Below are 8,611 nucleotides of genomic sequence, written 5' to 3' on the forward strand. Positions count from 1 at the left end.
AAAAACTGACTTTTGTTTACATTATACAAAGCAAATTTAAGACATAGACAGTTACTTCATTCATAAGTTTTTCTTTCATAAGCTTATCTATTACTTTTTAAAAAATATAGATTCTACCTTAGTTAAGAAGTTCTAAATATTAAAGTTAATATTATTTTTAGTTTTATAGTATTGCAACTTTTTGAAATAAAAAATTCATGCTGAGTGACCAAAACTAGATGGCATCTTAACAAATGAAAACCATAAGTTTTGTATGACTATTTTTGCTACGCAACACTTATAATTCAGAACTATCCTTTAAATATCCTTTAACTATCCCTTGATAAGATGTGCATTTAAAACTAGCCTGAACTTAGGAGACAAATTTAGAGGTTGTAACAGCCCAAGTTTAATTAGTTTACAGTTTATCAGGTTTAATATTTTAAAATAATAATTTAACAAAAGGACTTAAGATTTAATAAATATGATTTTTTAAGAATATGATTGAGTTTTAATTTAATAACTAGCCTAAGATTCAGAAACAATTTTAAACTAGCCTGCATAATGAAAACAAAAATTATGATTTATCATGTAACTTTGTAAACGTCAAACTTTTAAATATAAATAATATTGTAATTTTATTGTAGTTATATACAGTAGAAGTTGAAAACAGTATGCCAAAAAAATCCTACTAAAATCAATTTGATATTCAGAAGGGTATATATCCTTTTTTTAATATTTATTTGTGTTTTTAAGAATTTGCTTCTATATTTCTAATAAAATCGTTAAAACTTTTTTTTTGTACTATCAGCATTTCAATTGTTAAAAAGTTAAAGGTAATTACCTAAGATTATGTTGCACCAATATCAAGCGGATATTGTATTATTTTTGCATTGTTCATTGTTGCAGAGGGTAGAGTGAGTTCTGATTTTTTTCTACCTTATAAAAAAATATTTGATGTCTTTTTAACCATAATTTTAGGCTAAAAATCAATGTTTTAAGGCTATATGTTTAATCTAAAAAGATACTTAGTTTTAACAAGCTATATAAACATATAGTAAGAATTAAATTTATTTATTTAAAACTAAAATATTTAATTGATTTTATTTTACAATCTTGTAATCAACATCAAATATTGTATAAGTATAAAAGCTTTATATCGAAAATAAAAGCAATCAAATATTTAAGTTTTTTAGCTTATGATAAATAAGCTTATTGTATTTATGTATTTAAAAAATATAATAATGTAACTTGTTTTAAATCAAACAATTTAAAGTTCTCGACTTAAATGTCTTTAAGGAGATTTATATCCAATATTTATTTCAACAGTTTATTACAAACAAAACAATGTTTCACTCCTATACTTGCATATAGGAGATCCTCAGACCTATTTACAACAACTGAGGATCTTCTATATGAAAGTATAGGAGTGAAACATTGTTTTGTTTGTAATAAACTGTTGAAATAAATATTGGATTTAAAAAATATAAAAGATTAGCCTATAACTATGGTTAAAAAAGATATTGAATATAATACAAATTCAGCTTGATATTGGTGCGACATCATCCTATAGCTATTTGTAATTACCAAGTTAAAACTTTATCATAGTCTCCTATAAAACAATTGCTAGGGGTTAGCCAAATTATTTAGGTCACACACAGGTAAGAAAAATACTTTTTTTATATACTTTTATAAACAAATCTGATTTAATTTATTTTTCACACAGAAACAAACTTATATAAGTGTAATAAAGATTACCTATGTTAGTATATTGTGAAAATACACAAATGTCTTTATAACATAATTAAAAAATATGTTTAAAAATAATAGTTAGTTGTCAATATGTTAGTTATACTAATATTGTAGTTAACTATAATTAATTAAACTACACTTATATGCTAGTTATACTAATATGTTAATTATAAAATTTCTACCTTAAAAAAAAGATATCTAAACAAATAAGATTATTGGAATAAACTGTTATAACCTTATTATTTAGAAAACATAATTTAGATTATTAAAAATAATTTCAGTTTACTTAACAGTACCTATTTGACATTCTTTACGACAATGATGTAGATAGTGAGTGGTTTCAAACACAAAAATAAAACTATACTAGCAACCTAAACTAACAAACAAACAAACAAGAGATCTTAACTGTTCATAAGCAATTTCAAATTAAACAGCATTTTAGAATTGAACGCATGAGTAATTATTATGACTTTAAATGAATAAAATACTCCAAAATAGTTTTAAACATTTGAAGTCTGGTCTACAACGAAATAACTTGGCTTTTTTTTTTTTGACCAAGAAGTCGAAGACAATGCATGAAAAATTAAAAGAATGTTCTTTAATTTGTTTATTAAGGATATAACTATTAGAAAAAGCACTAAACATTATTTCAAGTTGAGTAGTCGAAAACTTTTTTGAAGCATTTAAATTGTCATATTTGATATAAGGTTTATGTATTTTAAGGAGAAGCCGCAGGGAACAAAATTTATTAACAAATTGTTATCATTTATAGTAACTTCTTTTGAGTTTTTAGGTGTATTTATCAAAATATACTGGCAGCTATCTTACTGATATTACATTTTTAAGTTTTTATCGATTTTCTTTTGCTTCTTCGCACGAAACTACATCATGTGGTGTCTTATTTAACAAAACTATTGCTTTGTAAATGCAGAATTTCAGTATTGCTTAGTTTTAAACTTTTTTTTCAAGTTTTTTCTTCTTAATACCTAGTTTTTTTTTTTGTTTGTTTTTACCCCAAAGAGTAAATTTAACCCAGGTTAAGAATTACTAGTATAGCGCTTCTGTTATACTTGTAAGTGTAACGAATTTTAGAAAACGTGGGTTTTACATTTTGTATTGATTACTTCATTTGATTAATTTAAGTTCTTTGTTGTTTTATTTTGTAGGTTATAATAGTTATTAATATTTTTTAACTAAACAAGCAATCATATAGATAATAAACAATTACTTTAAGATTATAATAAAGTTAGAAAAGTTTTATAAATAATGGGTACCTAAGCCTGTTAAAAAGTTGTAGTTACTATCAATTGTAAAGTTATGATAATAGTAGTAATATAAAGTTATTTACAAAATAAATATAGATGCTGACTAACTAATATAAAGTTTTTATAAATTTAGTAAAGTTTAAAAAATACTAGTTACCTAAGACTGATAATAAGTTGCAGTTACTATTAAGTTTATAGTTAACGTTAAATTAGCAATATAAAGTTATTTATAAGACTTAGTAAATAGTAAATTTAGCAGGTATTTAAATTTGATAATGTTATATAAAGTTTTATAAATTAATTAAAATTAGTGCACCGGTTAGACGTTATTGTATGCGATTTATAGAAAGGGCACTAGCCGACAGCTTGTAACTCTCAGTCAGTCACTCCCGCCGGCGCTAACAGGCCCGTCGATCAGACATGTTAACCATTTACAATTCTTAAAATAGTTACTAAAGCAAATTTCCATCTCTATACTGTTAGTTAAAATGAATTGCTTAAACTACTAGTGCTTGAAATATTAACTTAAATTAATTTTTTTTTTAAACTTCAGTGTGCTCAAGAGACTTAACCCAAGTTTAGTAAATCTTTCTTGATATGATAAGTTGGAAATGTTACAACGACTAAATTCTAAACGAGCTAAGTTTTTTGTATATTCTCTATTTTGTTGCTGTCTTTTTTAAGAAAAGGGGACCAAAGTGGAGTATTGTACTATAGCTTAGGACGAACATATAGCGTAAATAATTTCTTAAAAGTAGTAATTGTGTTAAATAGACAATCTTTTAGTATTTGATAGCATGATATCGATGTTAATTTGTATGCAAAACTATGTGTATGCAAAACGTTTTAAATTTTTTAATTTATATATTCCTAAGTCTTTAAATTCTATGGGTAATAAGTCTTATTAGATACGATTTCATAAGGGCTAGGCTTGCGTTTATCGATGTTAAGGTTTTTACATTTATTAGGATTTAATTTTAGTTTTCTTGTATTTTACCATTGGTAAGTATTATCAAAAGTTAATTTTTATGTATCATTTAATATAATTAAGATTTTAGCTTCATCTGCAAACTTTTTTTTTTCAATTTGGTAACAACCTTTGCTTTGAACCTAAGTCGAATGCTTTTTGAATGTCGGTATACAATATTTTGATAGATTTATTATTTAAATAAGGTGTTAATCGATTTTAATTAGAATTTAATTTTTAGTATGAGCTGTTTTTTTATTAAATTTTATTTTTTTTTTTTTTTATTGTCATAAAAATATCAGTGCAAATCAGGTGCCGCGCAAAAGTGCAGCGCATGCGAAAATGACATCCGTGAAAAAAAAATACTTTTTGTGCATACTTGACACCTTCTGACAAGTAAATTAAATGGATATGTTTGAAAAATTTACTGCAAACTTACTTTTGTATGCAAAACGTAGAAACTTTTAAAGTCACCTATTGTTTCAGTGCTAATTTATCCTTTTTGTTGTGCTCAAAAAGTATAAAAAGCTTAAATAAAATCTCTTTTAACAGAATATCGTTGATTGAGTATTACGTTGTAATATATTTTATAACTTTTTTTCAATCTTTAATAATCTTATTTTTCAAAAATTTTTAAAACAATTTTGATTACATAAAAAACAAATTGCAAGCAAAAAAAAATAAAAAAGACTATCTATAATTGGTCATATAAAAACAAGTTTATTTTCAAATATAAACTTTTAGTGATGTCACAACGAATACAACTACTTCAAATTCCACAGCTTTTGTTATAAGAATCCTTGAAATAAAAATAACTCCATGTACAAAAAAGTGACATATTTGCTTTTTAAATGATAGTCAAAAATATTTAACTAAAAATAAATTCGATTTTAGCTTGTATAAAATATTTTTGATAGTTTTAGTTTTATTAAATACCAATTTTTATATTAAAACGTTTATATAATTTTCCGTAGAAATGCAGCTATATAAGAAAATGTTCAACGTTAAAAAAATAGCGATAAAATATACTAGATAGTTTGAAATCGTAATACTGTTGACGCGGCAAGACATGATAACTTATTAACAAAAAATAGGCCTTCCTACCATTCTCTAAACGTGTTCTGCAGATTGTTATGCAGTCAATGATATTATACAAAACACCTTCAAATTGTATACCCAAACTTGTTTAAATCAAAATACACCGTAATAAAAAAAAAGTACGTATTGAGATGCTTTTAATTTCTATTTTTGTGTATTAGTTTAAGTACTGGTTTAACTTTTTTCAATTAATTTAAAGAAACTACTTTAGTTACGAGAGTAATACATTACTATTTATTCTTAAATTTACTATCTTTGTATTTTTTTAAAATGTATATAGAACATATAGAAAAAATTCACAAAATCATCCGAAAAATTTATGATGATTTATAAAACAATTTTATCCATATTTTCAGTCTAAGAAATAATTTGTTATCAACTTTTGTACTAATTTTTTTTTCTATATCTGAACCTTGTTAAAAAATGGAAAATGTTTCAAAAGTGATATACATCTAAATTTTTTAAATAGCAGAATGAAACTTGTGAAAATGTCTAAAAACAACTCTTTTTGTACGAAAATAATTTATTGGTTCCGAAATTTTATTAGTCATTAAATAATATAAAAACTTTACAAAGTTAATGAAATATTAATGTTTGTAGTAAAAAGCAAGCAAACTATAAACTTATGTTGTAGACATATTTAATATAGACATGCTTTTGTGAGTAATAAAAAAAACAAGATGTTATAATTTATAAACAATTGAAAATTAGGTTTAAATATCTTTATTTAAGTTTTAACAACAACAACAACATCACAATTTTTAGATATGAATTTGCTAATTTTTTATCTTTCTTATGTAAAATATTAACTTATATAGCAAAATTAATTTAATTTATGCAAACTTGTTTGTTTGTAAAAAATAAATTACTAAAGTTTATAAATTTGTAAGCTATTAATTTTGTTTAACTAACTTATTTATTTAGTAAGAAGACTTATATAATTTACACTTTAAAGTTTCAGTTTCCATTAAACCTACATACGTACGCAACTGACGAATTGTTTTTGACCAAAAGAATCGCTGACGTATAAAATATGTTTTTTATTTGTTGCTCTTTTATGTCACTGTTTTAAGGTTTATTAAATACTATTGTAAAATACTTTTAAATGTTAAATATAATATTTTAAATGTACTTTATAAAATTATAAATTAAAAATCGAATCTGTCTTCATGTTTATTGTTAATAGATAAATATTATTACTCAAATTAATTTATGGTAACATTGACAGTGTTGTATAAATATAATTTTAAAGTTTAAAGTAAAAAAATAGCTTATAAGTAAAATTATTTTATTTATAAAAAGAAAAGTTCATATTAAAGTTTAGATCAAGCTTTTATCAATGCTGAAAGTTATTGTTTTTATTTCACGTTTCAAAGAATGTTTTCAAAAATTTAGAGTTTAATGTTTATAATTTTTTTTCAATTAAACTGCTTTCTAGTTATTGTTTTTTTTTTTCTTCCAATAAGCAATTGATTAAAAAAAGCTTTAGTATCACTTATATATTATAAGTATACGTAACTTTGTTCAAAAAACAATAAATATTTAAAACAGTTGATCTCGTTTGTGTAAGTATTAAACAAGTCATCAATTTTCTCAATAAAATTACATCCGAATAATTAGTAAAGTAGATATATACAAAAAAAAAACTAAAATTTAAGCTTTTTTTCTAAAGTGCTTAAAAATATAACTTAAGCATGTAATAAAAACTTTTATGATAATAGACGCAATAATTCCCCGGTCAATTCAGGTAAATAAATAGAACACAAACCTAATAAGTTCATTTTGAAAAAGAAATCTATTTTGAAATTTTTGTGGTATAAATTCCTTTCTCTTTCTCATAAATAAACTTACTTTGTTTTGTTGTACGTTTATTATAAAAGCTTGCTCGAAAATTCTTTCAGTTAAATAGAAATTTATACAGGAATTATACTATTCTACTTGCAATATAAAATTTTAACACTATTTAACAATGAAAATCAACTTGTTTGAGGTTTTTTATTTAACAACAATTTTGTTGGTAAGTTATACTAAGTTATAGAGTTTTTGATTACGCGGACTGTAATAACTAAGACATACACACTATTTGTGACACTATTTTTAAGGAATAATGTTTTATAATCAATTTATAGTATTTGAAAAATTTAATAAGTATTTAAATATTGTGCAATTTTGTAAATGCTTTAATTGATAATTATTAAAACTTTTGTTAAAATTAATTGCTAATAGAGTCTTTTAAACAAAATATATGATAAATGTTGTACTTTTTGTTTTATGTAAATTAAATAGTATAAAAACATTTTATTTTGTATGCTTTAGTGCTAAAAATTATTTTTAACTAAATTTTTAGTACAATTAGGTATATTAGTTTTTTTTTTGACTTTGTTTATGTTGTATTCGACTAAAACAGGGATCGGCAGTCTTTTACAAGTCGTAGTATTTTTTGGTATTATCTTTTTTTACAAAATATAAGCTAAACAAAATATAAGCTACTAATTTATATTGATGAAATAAAGTTTTGACGTATGCTTGAAAACAAAAATATATACTAGCAACTAGAGAAATTTTATAAGTAAGTAAATTTCTCTAGTTGCTCGTATATGTTTTTGGTTTCTACAGAATTGATGATGTTTAGTTAATAAACGAAGGATCTTTTTAATGTTATTGTTTATTCAAAGACTGATACAGTGGTTTCTAATGGTTCCTAACCATTTTTTATTTTCTATTTAGTCAAATTTTCAAAAACTGTCCAGTTTTCAAAACCAAAAGAGGCAGATTACCTTCATTCCATCATTTTAATTTCATTTTTAAGGTAGCTTAGTAAAATTGTTTTACTTAATACAGGTAGAAGGAAAGTTTATAACCATACGAGAAGTTTCAAAATCTGAAAAAAAAATTTGCCAATATAATAAACAATGTCCGAGCGATTTTTTATGCTATGAAGGAAGTTGTACTTGTTAGTTTATACATCTTTGTATTTTATCTTATGTTTTTTAAAACTAATACTGTACTACATCTATACTAATGAAAACCCTTTCAAATAAACTAATTTATAGATTGTTAAAATATTTACAGTAAAACACCTTTTACCTGCTTGTCGCGATGGTGGTGAGTTATACGAAGAAGGAAAAAAGTTTAAAAGAAATTTTGATGAATGCCAGTGTTTGTCAAGTAAAATTGTGTGTAAAAGACATACTTGTCAAAAGATTAACCTGAAACCTCCTAAAAAATGTAAAAATCCCAAGCCTAGTTTTGCAAAGGATTTAAACAACTGCGCTTATATAAATTGGAGATGCGATAAAAGTAAGAAAAAAGTTTAAAACAAAATCTAAAATTCTTAAAGGTGTATAAGTTGTACTTTAATTATAAAAAACAATTTATTAAGTATGTTTGAGTTCTAGATCAGGGTTTTTCAATTTCATCGACTAAACTACCTGATTTTCAACAAAAATAATTGATTCTCGAACGAGTGTATTATATCTAGTATTTCAAATGTAGCTAGCGATCTATCAAATCTAACTTTTTTTGCTAAGATATGGTAAATCTAGCCTAT

At 23.6% G+C, this 8,611-nt stretch overlaps 1 long non-coding RNA gene across 1 annotated transcript; it reads left to right on the plus strand.

The window, feature by feature from the left end:
• Positions 1-6,979: 6,979 nt before the first annotated feature.
• LOC145848398 (uncharacterized) lies at positions 6,980-8,297 on the plus strand. The gene is made up of 3 exons (XR_014371934.1): positions 6,980-7,078; positions 7,903-8,014; positions 8,134-8,297. It is a non-coding gene; the product is annotated as an uncharacterized LOC145848398 (long non-coding RNA).
• Positions 8,298-8,611: the final 314 nt, after the last annotated feature.

The sequence above is a fragment of the Thalia democratica genome, unplaced genomic scaffold (genome assembly GCF_965202585.1).
Source record: "Thalia democratica unplaced genomic scaffold, ktThaDemo2.hap1.1 HAP1_SCAFFOLD_1379, whole genome shotgun sequence".
In the NCBI taxonomy this organism is placed as follows: domain Eukaryota; kingdom Metazoa; phylum Chordata; class Thaliacea; order Salpida; family Salpidae; genus Thalia; species Thalia democratica.